The sequence below is a fragment of the Rhyacophila brunnea genome, unplaced genomic scaffold, assembly GCF_057557595.1.
Source record: "Rhyacophila brunnea isolate RB1 unplaced genomic scaffold, BYU_Rbru_1.0 scaffold_19, whole genome shotgun sequence".
Lineage (NCBI taxonomy): Eukaryota > Metazoa > Arthropoda > Insecta > Trichoptera > Rhyacophilidae > Rhyacophila > Rhyacophila brunnea.
This window is the reverse complement of record NW_028232848.1, coordinates 8,446,132-8,470,704: the sequence shown is the minus strand read 5'-3', so window position 1 is coordinate 8,470,704 and position 24,573 is coordinate 8,446,132. Positions and strand designations below refer to the sequence as shown.

The following is a 24,573-nucleotide window of genomic DNA, read 5'->3' as shown; positions in this document are numbered from 1 at the left end:
TAAAGCAATGTTAATTACCAAAGTAAATTTTAAGAAGTCCTGCCAAGAATTTCAATCTTATTTGAAATCAAAACCAAATATACTTAAGCAAATTTGTTCTTCAGAAAAATATAAGACCACATAATTAATTTTTATTTTCACGTGTTCATTCCTTTTTCAAAAATAATTAAAAACTATGAAGAAATATGTGTTTTCTTGAATACACAATATACTTTTTCTTCTTCTTCTTTCACCCTGTCACGTCCCAACATTGGGGCATAGGGCAAGCACAAGTTGGCGCCACTTTCCTCGGTCCATCACCAACTCCTGCGCCTCCCGCCATGTCAGACCTGCAGCACGTAGGTCGCTTTTGTAGCATCGCTGCAGGGTGAGGGAGGGCCGGCCACGGCGACGGAACCCTTGAGGCTGTGCCACAAGGGTACGAAGTGCCGCACTCTTTGGCGGCATCCGGAATACATGTCCCAGCCACGTAAATCGTCTCTTCGTGATGACTTCAATCATTGAAGGCTGTTGTGTCTGCTCACGAGCTCGGGTGTTTGTAACGCGGTCGTACCAATGTACCCCTAAGATTCGGCGGAGACATCGATTCTCAAAGCTCAAAAGCCGAGACTCTTGAAGCATAGTAAGATGCCATGTCTCACAGCCATACAGGAGCACAGGTAGCACGCACGCGTTAAACAAACGACATTTGGTCCTCACAGAATACAGCCTTGACCTCCATGCGACTCCAAGTTGGTTGAACGCAGAGCCCGCCACACCCATGCGGATTCCAAGCTCACTAGAAATACCACCATCATCGGCAACCGTGGCACCCAAGTATTTGAATCTGGACACCAGCTCGACGGGCAGACCAAAAACCCGCAGAGCAGTGTCGGCGTCGATGCATGCAGCACTGCACATGGATTTGGTCTTAGCGGCATTCAGATGAAGACCCACACGCATCGAGTTCGACACACAATATACTATTACCTAAAAATTAGTAGATGTCCCGTTTTGAGGGAAAAAATAAATGGTCATGCTAGGTACCTATAGCCTATCTGAATTATATTTATTAATCTGTTCTGTGAGTCAAACTCGTCGGCCTATATACGAAATATCACACATTTTTAATGATATTATGCAATATGGCTACAAGAATTATTATTTTTAAAAGCATTTGCAATGTAATACATTATGCAAGAACAATTCGCGACGTTCACCGTGCATTCATTCATTATTCCAACTTATAATGTGGAAAACCGACATATTTCACGATGTCTCAATTTTTTCGATTTGTCAAGACTTCCATGGCCATATTCTAATAAATAACTAATTCGACGTCACTAGGATACAGACATAACAGAAGGTTTAAATTGCAGCGTTGAGCGTTCAAGAAAAGAATACAACGATGTGATATTAATAAAATAATAGTATTTAAATGAACAGGCATCTTAAACCCGCATGAAAGAAAGCTCCACACATTTTTACCAAGCCAGCTTGGAAAATATGCAACTGGCATACGACGTTAAATATAACGTATTTCGACACGGTACATAGCTTCAAATGTCTCATAAAAAACTAGAATATTACACCAGATTTGTTAGAAAATCAACATGCAAGTCTTTCGTATCTTATATTATTATATTAATTATTAGTTAAAATAAAAACGCTACTTACATTAAACCTTTTTTTTTTGTTCGGCGGAACCCTTGAGACATTTTTTTTTTTAAATTTTGGAACCCATGAAGGTCTAGGCCCTATGGTGATAAATTACAAAATGTTAATTTTAGTGGTATGGCAGTCCAGTTCCGTTCGATGTTCACAAAATCTCAAATATCCGCGATAACTTTAATTAACTAACTAAATTGACGTAAACATGTGTACAAAAGTGTCCTTTCACATTATTCAAACGAGGACAGAAAACTACAGTACCACATTATGAGAGGACAAAAGTAGTGCAGCATTCCCCGTCTCGATATCAAAGGAAAACACTGTAGCAGAGGACGACGCCATATTTTGTGACTTAAGAGTGCATCTCCGCCGAACTGTGTCGGGTAACAGATAATGGAGAAGATTGCCCTAGTGGTGACTGACCTCTGATAGGGGATGACATAAGAAGTTTTAACGGAATAAAAATTCAGACAAAAATAATCAAAGGGCAGCCTACTCCGCCTAATTCCGCAATTATGAGTTCTGTCTAAAACGAAAACAGGCGACTTTTCGGCGCATAAAATTTCCATACATCTTTACACTTTTAATTTTTTGAAACAGATTACGAATTCAAACCGATGCCATATCAAATTAAAAAGAAACGCAAAGCGCGGGGCATCGGGGCGCCGGGGAGTGAAACATTACACACAATTTTACGATGAATATCCACTAATTAAAATGACCTCTCCCCCCCCCCCCTCTTTCTCGCGGACCTACCCCAACCCCGCCCCCACTCGACCCATTAAAAATAAATAAACGGCACGACTGAAATGGCAAAAAGAAAAGCGTAATTAGACCGCGCCCTAATCTGCGTGAAAGCAGAAAGCGACACAACGTCCAGGGCTGTCAAATGCCGCGTTCTCTCGCGGCGATTTTTGTCGTTCAACTGTCCGTTGAATGTCCACATGTCGACGTGGCTGAGAAGTAGGTAAATGATGAAACCACGTGCTCTGGGAATGTTAGAAAATGTGTACGGAAAGGGAAGGGCTGCTCAAGTCGGTTCAACCAGCTGTTGGGCCCATCGGACCGTCCGACCTGGTCGCCACAACGGCAAATTTTATTGCATTTAGAAAATTTGCGGCGTCATACTACCAACGTGAAGATCTCTTCACTTATAATGTTCGGCAGTTTTGTATTAGCTTTAATTTGTTACTTACTACAATTTATAATATTGCCTCTACGTCAGCGATTTCCAAAATGGGAGGCGCGCCGCCCTGGGGAGCCGCAGACTAGGGCAAAAGGAGGCGCGATCAAGATGATGAATTTGGATTGACTACTATTGAAAAGTAAAAAAAAATGATAGAATTATCATGCGATACTTCATTGAAACAAAAAATTCAGAATGAGACCCATGTTCAATTTTAGTTGAATCGAAATGAAGAATATACCTAAAACTCTGTCAAGCAATGCAATGTAATGTAACATCATATTTTTGCGAAACGGGATTTGCTGAATTATCTGCAATTTGATAAACTTTGTGCTAATATAATAAACAAGCACATCCATCGCATTAAAATGAATATATAATTATATACTTAGGTATAGTAAATTCTTGTTATTGTTCTGTCAACTACGATTTTTTTGTATTAATTATTTTTTTATCATTTGTGTATTATTTTATGAAATTAGAGGGGGGCGCCAAAATAAGATTTTAAAGAGGGCATAGTAACATAAAGTTTGGAAACCACTGCTCTACGTGATCATCTCTCCCATGGGTACCTTAACTTAAAGCCATGTAAATTCAGTCAAAGCACATTTGAGTGCATGGCGACATTAGTCTTGGTTAACTGCTCCTGAGACATTCCCAGTCATAAAAATAAAAATGCTGCTTCGCATCAAAACGCTTGTTGGTTTATAAAATACAATTAAACCCTGCCGAAGCCAAACCAAGTTTAGTCAAGTTTAGGTATACTATGGGCGATTCGACAAAAATAGTGCACACTTTTTCAATCATACGTAGGTACTTATTTGTTTTCGTTGAATTAAAAATACATATTACAGATGGTGTAGGTTAGTTTTTTTTTAATTCAGTAAGCCCTGCCTAACCAAAACATTATTGATAAAAAATATTCTTCCATCTATAAAATATTTAAAATTATGTACCTACATATGTTTAATGGCATAATTTTAGATATTTTATAGACAAACAAATATTTTTGACTATTATCTACTATGGCTTGGATTAGGTAGGGTTTAATTGAATTAAAAAAAAAAACTAACAAACACTATCTACACATTGTAGTCTAAGTTCAATGAAAACAAATACGTTTGACTGACAAAGTAGTCATTTATTTCGGATCTTAACAGCCTATCTCCACCGTTCGCCAACGAGTTATGTGTATATCATTATAAGTAAATCGATACTTGTTATGTATCGCAGATTCGTAAATCGTACTAATTGTTAATCGGCCGATATAAAAAAAACGGCCGTGCCACCATGCTGTGTACGATCGTATCCGGAAATTTGCACGTAAACAGTTCACCGCAGGACACTTATTCGTGCGCCGCAGTACGTGAAACATGAGTTCGTGTAACATTTAATCAAATGGCCATTTTCCCGCGGCGATAAATTTCCCGCGAACCCCGTTTGGCAGCCCTAACCGCGCCATGCTACGATTATTGGTAAAGTAAAGAGGGACGATCGTAGTTGTGATTCTAACTTGTAAGCAATTTCATAGGCCAACGTAAAAAGTGCGTCCGTGCTATTTTTACCAGCGCGTCATGATTTCGCGTGCTGTCGATAAATGCCGTCCGCGTGGAGGTGCCAACTGGTACAATCGTCATCCTAATATCCATCACCAAGAAAAATGTATTGCCCCATTTCCAGAGCGTTGGAGCGGAGCTCGGAGCAGTAGCACGGAGCACTGGAGCAATTATATTTTTGCAGGAGCCGGAGCACCAAAAATTTGTAGTGCTCCACTGCTCCGGTTGTTTTTCTATTATGAAATTTTCATCCTAAAATCTAATGAAAATAGTAGATATATTTTGACACTTAGCAACACTGGAATTATCTGATTATTTTTTTAACATTTGTATACATAATAATACTTTTTACCCGGAGCGGGGCAGACCATGGAGCGGAACTGGAGTAAGTATTAGGTCCCGGAGCGGAGCTGGAGCGGAGTAACTCAAAAAAGGGCCCGCTCCAACGCTCTGACCATTTCTGTCATTTGATGGATTTATAAGGTTTTATTCAGGCGCCGAAATGCGTTGAATAGTGTACTCAAAAGCGACATCCAGAAACAGAATTTTAATGGGAACTGGCTTACACCACCGGGTGTGGTATATCATCATCAGGGGCGCGACAACCCGGTGTGGGTATTGGCCTCCTTCAACAGCTCCCTCCACCTGTCCTATCCAGTGTGGCCGCTTTCCAATTCGGTACCCCCAGAATACAGTAGTCCAGTGGCGAAGGCTTCATACTAAGCGATTATTTAAAGCTTACCTTCTATTTTCAAGTATTTATTTTAAATATGTAAATAAATATCTATATTGTAGGTTATAATAAAAATATTGATTGTCATCTATCGTCGTTATTTATAAGTAGAGCTTTTAATTTAGTCAAGTTTCGAATCAAAAATAAATGACGGAACATCACAACGTGAGTGCTATTTTTAGAATTATTTCAACGATAATCCAAGCCGAATTTTCTACCGCAATTCAGTTGCCAACTTCATGCATGTCTGCGTTTTTGTTCCTGACTCGGAAGCGTAAACAGACAAGCTTATGCTCTATGTAGATTTGTTTATTGTCTACGCGTATCTTTAAAAGCAAATAATAAATAATAAGGATGATTAAAAAAAATAATAACTATTGTGTTCGATCACATATAATTTATAAATTGTTATTAAAAATAAATATTGTATTAATTCGCGATTATTATTTAGGTTACTTCAGTCATAGACAAACATAACATGCTATTCACAGTTCATGTCATTTTGACATTTCAAAGCGGTGATAAAGGTTTATTTTATAATACAAAATTCAGTGTGTCATGTACTGTGTTTTGAATGTAGATAAATTATCTCATATTGTACCGAAATCATTCGCCAGTACTTTAAATATATAAGTATTTATTAAATTGTATAGTGTTCCGATAGAAAATGTGCGAACGATTGCATTTTTAAAAAATCATTCCCGAGATTGACGTTTCTTCAAAAATTAAAAATTATCAAAGCTTGACCTTCCAAGGGTTCATTTAGATTTGAATACAGCAAAAAAACTTATATTAGACATTTTCACAACAATTTATATGATAAATATTTGTTTTTAACTGGCAGTTATACATTAAACAAACTTTTTTGTTGGCGATGCGTATTGTTTGGTAAAGAAAAGTATGCGTGGAATTCTACTGCCATAAGTGATTTAAATAATTTGACAAATTCAAGCGGTGAAACCTATGACCAGTGTGTCGTTGTCATTAGTGTGCACCTATTCATCAGTAGTAATATCTTCTTATTTCCCGTAAGTTACCTGACAAGTGTGCTCTTTTTCTCTGATCTCCACAGCTTACTTCTTTCCAAAAGTCACCCTTCGCCACTGCAGTAGTCACTGACAGCTCCATCCAACCAGCGAATCTTTGGCCTGCCTCTTCTTCTACGCCCTATTGGATTGCTGGACATCACTCTCTTTGCCGGTTCATTATCATTCATACGGTGCACATGACCCAGCCATCGCAGTTTCCCAATCTTAATTGATTGAACTGCGCTGCAATCTTCGTACAGCCCGTAGAGCTCAGCATTATATCTTCTCCTCCAATTGGTGCCGTCCCTGATCGGTCCATATATACGGCGGAGATTTTTTCTTTCAAAAATGTTCAGGGCTCGTTCATTTCGCAGAGGTAATAATGTCCAGGTTTCCGATGCGTAGGTGAGCACTGGCTTTACACGGGTGTAGTATAACAAGGTACAAATCTCCAGAGTGGATAAAAATATGGGATACCATAATAATAACGCGGAAAGACCACAAAATCAATCAATAGATAAGGATGCTGTTTGTTAAATGGAATTGTATAAGTAAATCAAAACTTAAGTAACTAAAATATTATATTAATACTATCGACCGAAGGTACTTGATGGAATTTGAATTAAAATTCTAATAGATTTAAGTTTTATACTATTCCATTTGAGAATTTTTTTGCGACCCGCGTTACCCGTCAGGCACTATACTAGTTTTATACTTAAAGGGGTTTCGCGTTCCCAACAGCAAAACCCGGGTCGCAAAAAAATAACTCATAAAATGGTACAAAACTTAAATCAATTAAAATTTAATTAACCAATATTCTCAAACGTGCAATTCTATAGACATTCAGGACGTTATTGAGTATTCGTATAAGATGCAGCATTTACAGGCTGGTATAACGTTTGTAGTGTCACTCGTTCGAATCCCGCGCTCGGTTAATTTTTTTCAATGTGCGATTATATCCAAATAATGTGAAAAGAAATATTAGAAATTCAAGTTTCAGATATTTTCACAAACTTTATCCAATAAAAAGTTTCTCCCATCTCTGTGTAATACCGTGGTCCGCCAATGCCACAATGCCCACGCCTATGATTAGACCAGCTGGGAATTCAATTTTTTCGCGTTCTCAATACGGAATAAAGTGTTGCCAACCGTACTATAATTATAGTATTATTTGTACTATACTCTTGGTCCACGTAGAATGTCAACATTAAAAAATACGCCAACAGTACTAAAATTTCGATATTTCGATACAATAAATTCGTGAAAAGTACTTAATATAATTTCGTAGTAGCAGAAAATTTGGCAAGCCGAGAAAGACATTAAAAGACCCGTCTTTGATTTAAAATTGTTTTTTTTGTTTGAATTCGCGGGTTTTGGTCGGAAGAGGTACTTGCCTAAATTAAAAAGAGTCTCGGAATTTCTCAAAATCTTTTGTTATTACAACGTTTTTATTAGGTCGTATTCTTGTTTGTCCGGTGGTTGTTTGTCCATTACAAATCTTGCAGTCGATTTTTAACTAACTTCCCGACTAGCTAGACATTTGGAACTTTTAGAATATATCAGAACACGATGCCAATGCATTCTTGTAATACTTTTAGCCATCTTTTAGCAGAATTGAATTCATTTTCAGTTAATTCTGTCTTGTATGAAAAGTTATTTCGGAAGAAATCCGTAATCTTATCCACTATTATTGGTTGCTAAGGGAGTGGTCCTAGCAACCTATACATGTGTTACTATGGAAATCAAAATGACATTTCAGTATTCTATATTTGTTTGTTTGTTGCAATATAGCAAAAAAATAATTTGTTGACAATTGCCTTATTTGTCCTAACTTATTACATTTTTACATTACATAGAATTGTAAAGTTTATATGATTCAACAGAAAATTTAAAAACGTGATATGCAGAAAGTTCTTTTTATCTTTTAATTATTTATTTGTGAGAAACAAAAAAACCTTAGTACGTAATTTTCAACAAATGACAATGCGTACTATAATTTTTTGGAGCGCGTACTATAATTCGGCGGCAAAAAGATGGCAATACCGATACAGATACCACCAAATAATTATAATAATTGGCATCCATCCGCACGAAATTAACGAAGCGTAATATAGGTAAACATCTAGAGCAGCGTTTTTCAAACTGTCAGGTACGAAAGGAAATGAGGATACTATAAATGTTTCAAGTATGTATCCATTGTTACTATCGTATTAATACATCGGTAAAACATACGAACCGATGTATTATTGTCATCATGATTAATTATTATTGACCAAAGCAGAGCCTTTTTTAACAAGACGCAAATTGCCACGGCGAAAGGGAATAACAAAGACCTGAGAAGGAATTCGATTCGGATATTGATATATTCCACTTGCGCGAGACGAGTTTAGGACTTAAGGTGGACGTTGTTTTATAGGTTTTTAAGATACACTTGGTGTGTTTACATATAGTTTTATTTTTATTATTTACTCTTAGCTTCCCCTAGCTCCGTCCACTTTACTCGGTCCCTAGATATTTGCTGCTGCATACCTACATTAAATATAAAATAAATAACTTTCAATTTGAAACAGTTGTCCGTCGTCATTGCTGACACATTTAGAATGTAACTTTACCATGCTTGTTTTATTCGGGCCGATACCGTGTTGTAATCTCGAGCCCCGCTAAAAAGTAAAAACAATTCCACAACCGTGTATAATTACTATACCTAATAACGCCCACGGTGGCCGCGCGGCTTAAGCGTTGGACTATAACGCCGTGGGTCACAGGTTCAAATCCTGGGTCTGGCAAGTACATATATTGTTTTTCAATTTGTGTGTGAGTCAGGGTATGGACCTAATAGATTGAGCAAGTGGCTGACATCCATTTCTCGTAAAAAAACAAAATCTGTTAATACAATTATCTACTCTGTGGAGGCCCATATGATCCTATGAGGATCGGACATGATCGAAAAAAAATATAAATGCCGGTTGATGTAAAATAGTCTCAAAATAAATGTGTTTGGTCAGACCCGACCGTAAATAAAATTCCTATTATCAATTATCTAACCCTCAAATCGAAATTATATCGAGTTTCTTGCCATTCCCCGTAAAGCACCATAACCCCAGTGTCACACTATTTACCTCACGCAGTACGCTCTTTGCACGGTACCGAACCTCTGATTTTGATCGATTTACAATGATTGAGACCATTATAGCGAGAGAATTCCTTATCTTATCGGACCAATTCTGCTGTCAATTTGTGCGAAAAAAACAAAATAAGTACCTACCACAAAAAATCATTTCTACCCACAAAAATGGCAGTACCAAATAAGAAACAAAAACTTGGTGGACCTGGTACCTAGTAGTAATTTTGGCAGACAGTTTCAAAATTGGTGTAGGTACCGAAATATATGGCGTAATAATTGAAAGAGATAAACCTATAAATATTTGTGCAATGTTCTGTGAGTGGTATATAGAACATTGGTTTATCATTTTTAATAGAACTGTTAAAAAACATTTTTCATGAAAAACTAACTACTCGACACGTCAGACAACCGAAAAATAATGTTTGTGAAATTGTGGCATGCGTACGTAAAAAGGTTCACTAACCCTGGCCTAGTTAGAGTTGAATAATATGTCTGGTCTATAATATGCACCGCGTATACACGAAAATGTTATGTACTTTTGGAAAAAAAAGTTTCAGAACCTGCCCTGCCCTATGGATACTATCGTTATTACAATATCCAATAATAACACATCGGTTTGACATCTATGGTCATGTTAATTGATTATACACTTACAACAATTTCTACGAATTACCTAAATGGACAATGTTGATTTTACATAAATCCATAAAGAACATAAGTTGTAAATACAAATCGACCATACATCGATGCGATAACATTCACGTAATTCCATATAATCTGGTGGAGATTTCGGGATTGAGAATGGATTACGCGATTTTTTTATCCGCCAAAAATGTAATTAAAAAGATAACGCAACTAGACGTGGCAACTAGGGTTTGCAATCTACAGATCCCGAATCGGGGGACTGTAGTATCAATGTTTTTTTTCAAATCTATCGTTTTTGAATCGGCATATTCAAGCTTGCAAAATTCGCATCTGGCGTATGACGTTAAATCTAGCATTTTTCGACACCGCAGAGAGCTTACAATTAAAAAAGCTAGAACATTTCACAATATTTGTTTATTTGTATCGTACCAATAAATTAAATGTTACATATTATACAAACAGGAAACATATAAATAAGGTATGTGGGTTAGTTTGTGAAGAAATATGGGTTCCGCCGTCTGTATGCAATAAAATTTATCACGCAAACAAAACGCGCATTCAATATTGGTAATAGTTGAAGACATTCGACGGGTTTTGTATAATATCTTGCGTTTTATGGCGTGACCGTCATTAAGTCATAAACCAAAACTAGCTTCGTTTTTCTTAATTAATTATTAATATATTATATCAATATTATTAATAATTAATAAAGCTGTTCTGAGCATACAATATTTTTATTATTAATTAAGTGATGACCCAACTGTTGTACTGGCAGCAAGTATTAGTTGCACGATTTTTTTTATCAGTTGTGAAACTCACAATGAAAGTCACATTTGGCATTATTTTTTAATCTACTTATAGAAAATACGTTTTGTCAATTTGAACACCTAACTAAATAAATTTTACGTGAAGATTTTTCTATTGGCTTTTGTAAAATTTAGCTTAGGAACTCGAACATGTTTGTACTTTTTCTAAAATGAATCGTGAAGATTTCATATTACACTGCCACCAATCCCGGTTTTGAGAATAGTAATCCCGACTTCTCGGGATTGAAAATTGTCCCCGGTATTACAATCCCTATTAGCAACACTGCACACACAATGTTAGATGAGTGAAATAAATAATTGTAAATGTAATCAATGGGGGGAATAATATGTTCAATTTTCATATATTACAAATACTTAGGTATTTGTTATAAAACATTGAGATGAATGTTCTGAGATAATAACACGTCAACTCGAGTTCAAAGTGACTGACAGCCAAAACCGGTCAAAAAACTCGTAGGTACATTAAAAATGTTTAGAAGTAGGTATAGCCGATAATCGGCTATTTTATGACTTGGTCTTTTCTAGAAGGGAAAAATTCCCAGTTTTCAAATAGTTTTTGCCTCTTTTCATCACAGTTGCTACATCAGAATAGCAATTACGCACAATGCAGTGCACGCAAACCAATGTCTTGTGAGATTGCTCCTGGGACACCCTCAGCACAACATAAAGGGCGCATAACGTTCGCTACGCAACGGATGTGAAGACGTGGCATAACTTTATTCAACATTAAGCAATTAAGTAGAAGGAAGAACAAATTCTTCTGGCATTGCCGCCACGAAGAAGTCACTATGTAGCAGTGTTAGTATAATTTGAAAGTAACGATACCAATACATACCTAACTTGAGTCGCCTGCACTGCCAGAAGAATGTGATACCATTCTACATGTTTTGAATCTTGTTTAACGCATAAATATGTTAGTGATGATCGTTAGTAAGTTAGTAGTAGTTAGTAACTGTTGTTAAACTCTCAAGACTTGTCAGCCGATCAGTTAAAAACAATATACCCATAGACTATAGAATATACCCCATCTTTTGCATGCGCACGGTATGAGAAAAGTTGTTTCTTCGTCTGTACCTAGATCATGGCCCCCACATCCCGAAGCGGGCCCCAAGGCTAGGATCTTTGGCGGGGCCCCTACTTATCGCTAAGGTTAAAGGCAATGTGACGATCTACAGTTGCAAATATGGCAAAACCACATATTATTAAAATAATGTTAGTATGCTCGAAGTGAAACAGCGCCATAAACATCAGTGGAGATTGATCATCACTCGCCTTTCAATATGAAGTAGATTCTTTAATTATTTTAGTATAACTTATTTTACTTTTACTTAGTAGAAGATCTTTAAATGTGTTGCAGTGTATAAAACCTTTCCAAATGGTCGCGGAACACTGGTGTTCCACGGAACATAATTTGCGAAACCCTGTCGTAGAATATGATTATTCATAGGACAAACCACGAAAAAAAAATATAACGCGGCGGTGTCACGCTTCTTGTCAACACTTAAATGACTTCAATGAACGAAATAACAAAAAGTCGATGCAGTCGGGAGGTTCGATACCATGCTCACGCCGAGCACAATTTTATTCCAAGTCAGATTATAACAAGGAAATAATTTTATATTATAAATTATAATACTCGTATACAGACCAAAATCTGTCTAACGATTATTGTTAGTATTGTACGCGTAATATTTAATTATGTCACCTGTCCTTGTGTAATTCTCGGCCCCTAAACGGGACTCTTTGTTTACTTTCTAATTGGGAAGGTAAAAATTTACTGACGGATGATGCAAAGGTTATGCCTCGAATAATAAAAAAAAATACAATATTAATATAAAATATAACTGGCAACCTTGATAATATTATTCTTGACTGGAGATATTTCAATTTCAGTAATAAACATACATTCATTCAAGGTTGATTGGTCATTGTTTCAATCCGGTAGAGACGATCATAAAAAAATATGATATTGTTAGACGTTTGTGTAATAAACTAATAAATTATAATTATCAGCAAAAAATATTTATGCATTTATTTACAATAATATAATTAATACCTATGTCGAATGTGGATTATCAATATAGAATTAATTATTCAGAAAGCTCCCTAATTTGTACTAAATCACGGATGTTCGTGCTAATAATTCTAGTAAGTATAGGTATATTTTTTTTAATTCAACAGGTCATGAGGCCCTATCTAGGACGATTCGGTGCCGGGACAACTGGGCGCCACGCAATTGAATAAAATTCGAAAATAAGTAATGTTCGTGAATTATAGGTACAACTATATATGTTATATTATTATTTATATTTAAATTACCTAGATATTATATTATTATTTAATACTTGGTGAAAATTTAAATATTCACACGTAAACAATGGTTTTATTGTGCATATTATGTTTAAATTACATCGAAAAGAGAGTTCTTTTATTTTTATATAAAACCTCAGGCAATTCTTAATCCGCAATAAAAAAACATTATGTTAAGAGCAACACCAATTAAAGCTACTAAATATTAGATAGAAACTGAATGATAACATGAAACTTTTATTGTTAATTAAAATAATCAGAAACAGATCAATAGGTATATAAATATTTTTTGCAGCAGATCTGGCTTCAGAGTTGTTTCTGAGATACGAAGCGCTGCATTGACAACCATTCGGTTTCTGTTTAGTTTTTATTACTGACATGACCGAAAAAGTCTTCTCATATGAATAGATAGGTAGTAAGTACAGTAAAAATGAAAGAATAATGCGGTCGGTCGATAGTGTGCGTGCGTATGGGGAGCCGTAATAAATACCTTGCAGCCGATGACCGCATCATTGTTTCATTTTTACTGTACTGCAATACCGGTATCCCAGTATTTAACGATACCGAAATACCGGTATAAAAACATGAAAATACCGATATTTTCGGTATTAAAAAAAGCAGAAACGAAAAGTATTTATGGTTTGATTTCGTTCTCCTCAGTGACTAGCAAGTAGTAGACTGCGGCAAGTTTAACGTGAAGCGTGGCCGTTTCGAGAACTACAATACTGACAAGCCTTTCATAATAACTATATCGCAGCGCCACGACGGTGGCCATGCCACTTCAACTTATAATTTTCGCACTGTGTCGATTAGCAGAACAAAATTGCATTGTAGGTAATACACCAAAATGTTTTTTTACCAGCAAGTGGGAAAAGTTTACAGCTGGAGTTATAGTATGCACGAAGATATGATCACAACACTATAATAGATATACCATCAGAAATTAAATCAACCCCGTTTTCCTCGCTTATTAGGATCTCGTTGAAGTTGCATTTCAGTGAGCATGCATGCCTTGCATAAGAATATATTTGTATCAAATGCTTTGCAACTCGCTGCACGATATTAATAATATCAATACATTCAATGTGTATTTGTAATAGTCAACATTCTATATATTTTGTTATTATCTCTATTTATTGATAGATACTTCTGTTCTTTTTGTAAGTCAACCGAAATACCGGTATAGATATTTTCATTCGGTATTGCAATCCCTTGTAGGCAGTAGAAGATATAGCCAATAATTATATGGATATTATTCTTCCAGTGATATTCAAAACTGAGGCAGTGTTTGTATTTTATGTCTAGATACTTACCAGAGTGCCATCAGAAATTGGGATTGGGGTATTTTTAGAACAAAAACACAATGTGATTACTTATTTGATTTTTTTGAATGAGGAATTACTTTGAATTGTAATAAGGAGGCAACTATTTGCAGGCCGACAGAAAAATCCTGCGGACCGGCGGTTAGGTAACACTGATCTGCACAATGCGAGAAGTCAGCAGCGGCAATTTGGTACGAATCGGAACAGGAAGACGCCGGTGACAGGTGGGCCACCCCCACGGACGTCAGCCGCACCCCTGCGAATATTTGCCCAAGCAAGGTGTTATTTTGGCATTTCGATGGATTATGTCAAAGGTATATTTAATTCTGACAATAACAGAGAGCATTCGGCATCGAAATTATTGGACATGTCATTATTTATTAGGTAAAAATAAAATTTACTGAATACCCCGTGTCCAAAAATCGATCATTCATATTTTTACGTTTGCATGTAGACGAATACGTCATAGTCCAAACCAGCGGCGAGTTTATTTGTCGCAACAAATGACGCTATTGATTCGCCAGAATATTCCAAGGAGGCCTCGAATCCGTTCAACCCAGTCATACAATTGAACGGTTGAAAGTCTATAGGGTCTAAATGCCAAAAATTTATATAACAAGTTTTTTACTTTAATACAATCTATATGCCAAGGCCTAATGATATTTTGAAGGGTCTTAGTTCCTAACTCTACCATTTTTGTCACCACATACCCCTCTAACATAGAACGTTTCAATATTGTCCATGTTTAAGTATTTTATTCTTCCTTTGTATCTTTAGAATTATGTAAACTTATATTATACTGATGTTCATCTGGAACTTTGTAAAAATAAGTTTTCATGTATGTATGGTTTTTTTTGTTATAAGTATCTCAGTTTCACATTTTTGGCACTTATAACCCTATATAAACTTTCAACCCTTCAATTATTAAATTACCATATCAAAATCTTCACAAATTTTATGTGAAATATGTATTACCCAAATCACAACAAAAAAACTGCAATATATTACAGTTTGCAAAAAAGGAATTTGACCGACTCATCAAATTTATATTAAAGTTTATTCAATAATGTTATTCACCAAATGAATTGTTTAAATTTTCATATGCATGTTCGGGTAAGTATTTTAATATTTTTTATTTATTATATTTTGGTTTAGGCAGGGCTTTGAATTTAAAAAAAAAATGAACCAACAATATGTGTAATAATGAAAGTCTTAATCCAACGAAAACAAATAAGCATGAATGGAAAAGTGTGCACAATTTTGTCGTATCGCACAAAATATATCAAAACTATTATGGTTTGGATGAGGCAGGTTTTAATTCATTTTTAAAAACTAACCAATACCATCTGTAAATTGTAGTATTAGTTAAATAAAAAATACGTAAGACTAAAGTGTAATGTGCACTATTTATGGCGGATCTTAAAAGCCTACCTCAACCCTTCGCTACTGTCGGGTTGTATATAAAATGTCGAACCATGTAGTTACAATTTGAATTTTATGGTCAACCATAAGAATAATAAACAGATAAACCGTTCTTAAAAAAAAATGGTTGAATATGACATGCCATTATCCACATACAAGTTATAGGCAATAATATCCAACCGTCAATTTATATTGTTAAGGGGGGACATGCTCGTCGAAGGTCAAAATTGAGTTTTTATTGTATTTTCAAACCATGATCCTGGACACTCCTTAAACGTTGTAGATAATCTATTTATATAATTTTGAAGCCTTATTATCCTTTATAGTTATTTTAAACATTTGATGACTGCATAAAGTATTTTTGTTACATAAAATAGTATTCTTTTAAACCTCTCGCTCTAATGTTTTAGAATATAGTCATATTTCGGTACATAACTGTGCAGTGGTGTTAAGATTTTTTACATTTATTAATTTTTAAACGCATTTATAAAACCATTAGCATAATTTATTACGAGATAATTTTTGTAAAATATTCACGATAAAAAATTATATTGATAATCTCTGTGATCCCAAATTTGACAAGAATTAGGCATTTTATTATTCAAAAAATCGGCAAGATTAACACATTTCAAGATGATTCTAAAGATATTTATTATAAGCTATGTCTTTGACCATTCAAGTGTGATAAACATCTTATGAATAATGATTGCTTTATAATAATTATTGACCTAAGAATAAGGTAGTGTTTTTTTGAAATACGCCATTTCTTTTGTCATTCCCCAGTGGTTAAGCTACAACATACGGCCGTTGCCATAAATTGACAAACTATAATTGAAGTAGGGAGTAAATGATATTAATGCGCGTGTTTGAACATGTACCGTTTAAAAAAAAATAAAAAAAAATTCGGTTAGGTACATGTTCAAACACGCGCGTTAACATAATTTTACTCCCTACTTTAATTATAGTTTGTCATTTTATGGCTACGGCCGTATGTTGTAGCTTAACCACTAGGGAATGACAAAAGAAATGGCGTATTTCAAAAAAACACTACCTTATTTTTAGGTCAATAATTATTATAAAGCAATCATTATTCATAAGATTTTTATCACACTTGAATGGTCAAAAACATAGCTTATAATAAGTATCTTTAGAATCATCTTCAAATGTGTTAATCTTGCCGATTTTTTGAATAATAAAATGCCTAATTCTTGACAAATTTGGGATCACAGAGATTATCAAAATAATTTTTTATCGTGAATATTTTACAAAAATTATCTCGTAATAAATTATGCTAATGGTTTTATAAATGCGTTTAAAAATTAATAAATGTAAAAAATCTTAACACCACTGCACAGTTATGTACCGAAATATGACTATATTCTAAAACATTAGAGCGAGAGGTTTAAAAGAATACTATTTTATGTAACAAAAATACTTTATGCAGTCATCAAATGTTTAAAATAACTATAAAGGATAATAAGGCTTCAAAATTATATAAATAGATTATCTACAACGTTTAAGGAGTGTCCAGGATCATGGTTTGAAAATACAATAAAAACTCAATTTTGACCTTCGACGAGCATGTCCCCCCTTAAGCATCACAAAATATCAATCAATCATTTTGCACAATCGATTTTTCATTCTGAATTACTGGGTACATATTCAAAGCAACGCAACGCCGCGAATCGAATCAAAATCAAAGATACAATAGTAATACAACGTATTACTATGTATACCAGGGTTCACAAAGTGTGTCCCGCGGGCCAATTATGTCCCGCGTGACTTTTTGATGTGTCCCGCAAGATGTATGTTAAATCTGTATTGTTTTATTATCAAATATTAAAAAATACATTGTCATTTTATAATCAAATTGAATGTCAAAGGCACAATGATCGCCTTGAGTTACACGATATTTTGGTTATCTTGATTGACATTACTGGAATTCTCAATGAGTTGAACATAAAACTCCTAGGAAATAATGCGTTTTCTCTCTAATCTCTTTAATTATCTGAAGGCTGCAAATCGAAAGATTGGAGTTATTCAACAATTCAATGTTGGAAATTTTTGTTATTTGGAAGTAGGTATGTAAAACTCTTTTGAGTGAATCTACCTAGGCTTCCAGTAGTCTGCGATCAGAAAAATACTCCAGGATCATTCAATGTGTTTGACGAATTTTATAAGCGCTTCTTGGATTATAAGAAATATCAAATGACTTTTTAAGATCCATTTTCATGTCACCCGGACGCTTTTCCCGTAAATATGCAGTTTGAATTTATAGATTTGTAAGATAACGTGGAAGCGAAAGTATCTTATCGTGATAAGAATTTAAAGGACTTTCACTCGAGGTATATCCAAATATAGTTAAACATGCTCATCAAATGGCTTCTTTATTTTCAAAATAGTACCTATATTTGTGAAAAAACATTTTCTACAATGAGCATTAATAAATCAAACTTAAGATCAAAATTAACAGACAAACATATCGCATCTGTTATGCGTAGTCACACCACAACATTTGAGCCTATTAATAGATTGCAGAATATTTAATTTCAAACAAACAAATTGCACATCGATGGTGCAGATCACAAACCTTCTTAGTCAAAAAATGGGATTTTACAGGGGAAGGTTTAAACTGATTTATTCGATAATGTAAGACTTTTAGTAAAAAAAAATATCCAAAGTCTAATGTTTTTGTGTTTTCTAATGATTGTATAATTTTATTTATAACTAATATAAACCGTATTACATTTATCATGACATAGAAGTATTGTGCACTCAGATTTGTTGAAATATTTGACAAAGGAGGTTTTCCTTTACATTACATTTTATGAGAAAAGTAAATTAGTTTTATTTAAAAAATAATGAAACAGTTTGCGTGACATAGGAGTTAAATATTGAATGGCTGCATAATTAATTAATAAATAAAAAATAATGTATATTTAACTAATGTACATGTTTTTAAATGACCAAACATAAACAAAACAGAATCAAACCCAACTATGTTATGTATGAAGCTTTTTTTTTAAATTCTAACATATTTAAATTATAAATGTGGTAAAGAGTCATAAAAATGGTGACAGTCCTTTGGATTTGGACATTTTAGTTCCTGAAGGTGCTTGAACTTGGTGGCCGATATTTTTACTTGAACCGTGCAATCTTGGATAAACAATTGGAACTGTTATGATCTTCGGTCGTCTCGGTAGCTCTTTAAGATCATGACTAAAATTAATTGTGTACTGGATTTTCCCATTTGGAAGGTAAGCCAAGTGACACACAACGTTAACAATTGGATCCCCTTTTTTTGTTTCTAGTCTTACCAACGTGTATCGAAGTCACTAGTCCATTATAGTTACTTTTTTTTATTATTAACTATCAATAATTCATGGTGGAACTGCATTGTATTGAATTTATTATAATGGTTGTATTGAATCAATGCAACATTATAGTTAAGTAAAACACCATGAGTTACATAGTGCGCTCTATAAGGAAATGACATATTTATGGCTTTTCATGTAGCCACTGCATACTTAGATGGCAGATAAATTTCCCTGTTCTTCAATTTTCTTTCGATTGCAGCATGTAAAGAATCTCCTTCCATTTACGTGTGTCCAACTTCCAAGTATTTTTGAGTAGGTAATATCGAATTGATATTTTACTGCCAATTCGAGGAGTGCATTAACTTTGCAAGAATATTGTTCTTATTTTGATACACGCACCCATCGCTCAATATTTAAATGGACTGGTTTCTAATTTAATATGAGATTCGTTAGGTGATTAATCAAGAGATGAAAATGTCGGAGCTTCTAAGTTTTCTTATGAGTGAACTTCATCAAATGTACACTGTGACAATGCCTTATGTATTTGATGTTTCATTACATCTATCTTTGTAAACTCGATAAAGACCCATTTTCTAACGAAACATTGGTTCAAGAAAGAGTCTTAATTGATCCCTACGGCAGTAATGTGACTTCATTCATGGTAGTGAATCGATAAATTCTGCAGCATATCTTTTCTTAGTATCAACATTTCGCTCATTGTTCTTGCACTGCTGGTTTTGGTATCCCGTGAATGGCATTCTTAGCCCAATTTCTAGCATTCTAAACTCGTATGGTGAAAGTATTACAGAACATTTATCGGCAAACTTATTTTCTTTCCTCTTTTATCTTTAAGTGGTAGTAATAGATATACTCCCTTCTACATACATCCATAGTTCTTACATAGCTTCTGATTGGGGTCTATACAATCTATTAGTAAAGAAACGTATGATTTTCTCTGTGGCCATGACATATCCAACCAAAAGTGGTCGAAATTCCCGAGTTTCTTGAAACACATGCTTGTGAGATGCAACGTGGACCAAGCTTTCGTTTGTTTTTATTTTTACAGTATGTTTTTTTTACTAATATTGTCTCTAACTCGGTCCGGATATTCCTGTTCTTTCACTCTATTATTTGCAGATATATTTCGTTTCCATGCACTTTGCTTTTGTTTCTCTTTACATCATTGATAATATAATATGCCTTCCTATTATCTCAGTCGATAGAATATTTTCATTATCTTGAACAGAATCTGAAAGTATAGGTTTGTACATACCGAAAATTCTTGATTTTTATTTGCTTACAATGCTAATCGCATGATCTTTCTACTTCAGGAACTCATTATTTGGGTTTATATTATAAAAAACGTAGACCTAAAACCCATTTATCTCTAATAAATCTTTTTGTATATAGTTTTGCTTGTACAACTTCATTGATAGCTTCATACAATGGACTGATATAGAAGCAATGTGCAGCAACTTCACATCATGTAGGAGGTTTGTGCAGCATAATACGATGAACATGACATAGGAGTTTTAATTAAAAGATCAATAAACTGGGCTATATTTCTCTTTGACATATGAGGTAAAGTTCAACAGATCCGTTAAATTTTTGTTGATTTTTTGATACCATAAAGTCAAAATCGAAAAATTTGACATAGAAGGTTTGTGATCCGCACCATCGACATGGTGAATATTTTTAAATATTATTTTTAGTATATTAATAAGAGAAGATAATAATAATGTATATTTTATTAAGTAAAAATATAAGTTTGCACAATTAAATATTTTTTTATTTTTTTGCCTTGTTTCTTAAAAAGAGAAAATATTTGACCTGCCAAATATTTTTGATATCAAAATTGTCCCTTTGACAAAATAGTTTGTGAACCCCTGATGTCCAACTTGAAATTGGCCCTGGTCTAGTATCCAGTATCAAAACTGGCGGTGATCTACCACATTCTCGCATTCATTTACATTTTAAATAATTGAGCTTGAACATCACAAAAAAAACACAATTTTCCATTCGTCGTCAAAATGATAAGTTTTGGTTTCTTTTCGAGTATCAATGGCATCGTCTAGATTTTGTTACCCCTCCCCATTCTGCGGCCGTGAAAAGTCAACAATAAAAAAAATTATTACATACCTAAAGCCGCGTTCACTCGGTCCAAGTACGATCCAAGTACACTTGGATCGAGTGCCATCCAAGTGACAGCTTCATACTATTTATTCCTATCCAAGTTAACTTGGATGAGTAGGACGCGGTCCAAGTAGCTTGGATAGGAATAATTAGTATGAAGATGTCTCATACGAGTGCACTTGGATAGCACTCGGTCCAAGTGTACTTGGATCGTACTTGGACCGTGTCAACGCGGCTTAATGGATTTTTTTCGAAATGTATGTGCGCCTGGTCTATATCTGGTCTGGTATAGTAATTTCGTTCTACAGGGACACTGTTGTACGCTAAAAACGATTTGCAGTTGTGTTGGTGTCTTTGGTAGTATTGACACAGGGTATGCATGAAAAATTACGGAAAAATAAGCATATTTTTATGACTTATTGTTTTAATAAAATATGGAATAAAAATGCGTACATTAGAACGTAGGTACCTGTATATTATTTACTAATACTGATAGTTACAATTCAATGAAAACATCGTGTATTAATATTTATTTAGTTGGGATTGGGAATATACAATGTTTTGGAATTTATGAATTAGCCTTAACGATATCATTATCGTTATTTAACAGATTAGTTATAAATTTATAGAGAACTAAACAATTAAAGACAATTATAAAACCGTAAATACATCATTTTGTTGGCAATGTCATTTAATTATACATAATATAATCATTAGGACTTCTGAGAACAATTACAAATGGCATTTTCAGCTATAAATATAATGCTGTCAAAGTAAAATAAATAATAGGAAGAACATAATTTCATACATTGGACACTAAAGACGCGCCCAGCTATATAGATAACCAGATAACAGTCACTATATGAACACACTGTAGACGACTCCAAAGAATGAGTTTATGACCTGTTTATGACCAGCGACTCTTAATAACAATAGAAACTCCGCCCTTTACGCCCCTGCACTGTACGTCTAACCAATTGGTGATAAAGTAATAATTGCAGGCGGTTCTAAGTAGGGTTTTATTACAGGCCTTAATGCATACACACAAATAATACCAATCCAGATGCGAAGCAATTTTAGCGTACAACAGTGACTCTGTAAAGTGCGTGGACTATACTGTCGCAATTCATCTCCATACTACATACTTAATGTACAATGTAGGTACTTACGTTAAAAAAATAAAAATCTGATGACAAAGTTAATAAAGATCTTTTAAAGGAATTTCACAGTGGTGTGAGAAACCCCTAGGAACGGAGACCAGCGTTTTTAAGAAAAACTAGAATTAAAGTACAATTATTTTACTGATTAGTGATTACTTTCGTTTTAAATACCTACATAAACAATACACATCAAAGAACCTTGAAAGATTTTTTTTTATACTTATATAAAAAATAAACTTACCTACATTTTTAAAATATACCTATTTTAAATTTGCTTTTTAAAGTTCGATTTGTATTATATAGTTATAAGACACAGGTAATAGGTAGTATATCGTATTTTTTGCATTCATCATTACAAATTCGTTAGGTGACAAATCGATTTTTGAAAAAAAATCATTGTAGGTACCTATTAACGAATTTTTATTAATTTGGTCCATAAAAGCAGCAGATAGAAAAAGAATCGATGCATCTGATTTCTGACACGTAGTTGTTGGAGGCATATCTATGCTCAGAATCACCTGGACTGCCAATCATATTATTATAACATTTATAACAAACCATTTAATCATGGATATGCGCAGATATGATTTCTTCTCGTGCGCAGGAATTATGCAGGTCTAATTTGATCGTTGTTACGGTTGATATTGTCAATTATCACATTTACTGCTGACCAGATAATTACTAATTAATTACCACATTTAAATATCATGTTGATTATATCTAATGGCCAACTAATGTAAACGCGCCAGTCGTGGTGTCAGCACTAAATGACAAACTTACATAAAGCATGTCTCATCTCTCATCGCTTTCTCTCACTTGGCGTGTTCAAGTGTTTCATGATTATTAGATGTAGGTACCTATTGTACAATTTTATTAAACTCTACCATTAAGCAGTGGCGAAGGGTGGAGGTAGGCTGTTAAGATTCGCTATAAATAGTGCACACTAAACTTTTTTAGTCATATTTATTTGATTTTATTGAACTAAGACTACAATTTACAGATGGTGTTAGTTAGTTTTTAAAAATCAATTAAACCCAGCCTAAACAAAACCATAATAGTTTTGGTCTAATTTGGGCAATACGACAAAATTGTGCACACTTTTTCATTTATAGTTATTTGTTTTCATTGGATTAAAAATACATATTACACATATTGTTGGTTAATTTTTTTAATTCATTAAGCCCTGCCTAAACCAAACTATAATAAATAAAAAATATTATTCTATTTATAAAATATTCAAAGTTATGTATGATTTAATTGCATAATTTTAGATATTTTATAGATAGACATGTATTTTTTGACTATTATCTATTATGGCTTGGTTTCTCAGGGTTTAATTGAATTTTAAAAACTAACTAACACTATCTGTAAATTGTAGTCTTATTGCAATGAAAACAAATATGTATGTCTGAAAAAGTTTAATGTGCACTGTTTATGGCGGATCTTAACAGCCTACCTCCACCCTTCGCCACTGCCATTAAGTGGAGGACGCCAAGCTAGCTGCATGATCTAGCAAGGTAGCTGGCTATCGCACACAGACTACTATATAGATATACCATCATAAATCGTTTGGTGTTCGAATTTAGAACTAAGCTCATTATAAAAAAATACTGAATGATATCATGTCAAATGTTAGCATGTGGCGCCCTCACTCAGTGGACAACTTATACTGGTGGATCTACAGTTGAGACAGTTGAAAGTAGCGTAGTATTTTCCTACCTAATCACTGAAAAATTAATGTATTTCATAAAAAAAAATGTGATATGTATCACTTACAAATACCTACATAACACCTACCTACCTAGGTACAGTTCGAATATAGGTAGGTACGTATATAAAAATAAAAGTTTTTAGTGAATATTATATTAGTTATAGGTAGACTAACATTTTGTTTAAAATATTAACACGTCAAAGTGCCTATACCTCGACACGCCAGATTCGTAGAAACTAGCAGACATGAATTTCAAGAATTTGATTGGCCAATAAGTTTTGTACAATTTTTGTAAACACAAGTATGTAGCTCTAGTACTAGGTATTTTGAACCTCCTGATTTTTAAATATTAAATCTCCTTGAAGTTACTTAATCGATTAAGTTTCAAACTGTCTACAAACGCGATCAATATAACTTATTAAAAAGTGTTTATTCAACATTGATGTCAT

The 24,573-nt window shown here is 34.2% G+C and overlaps 1 protein-coding gene across 5 annotated transcripts in view; it reads right to left on the bottom strand.

Moving 5' to 3' along the window:
• Window positions 1–24,573, bottom strand: part of ATP8B (ATPase phospholipid transporting 8B) — a 232,894-nt gene that overhangs the window by 207,893 nt on the left and 428 nt on the right. The window lies entirely within an intron of this gene.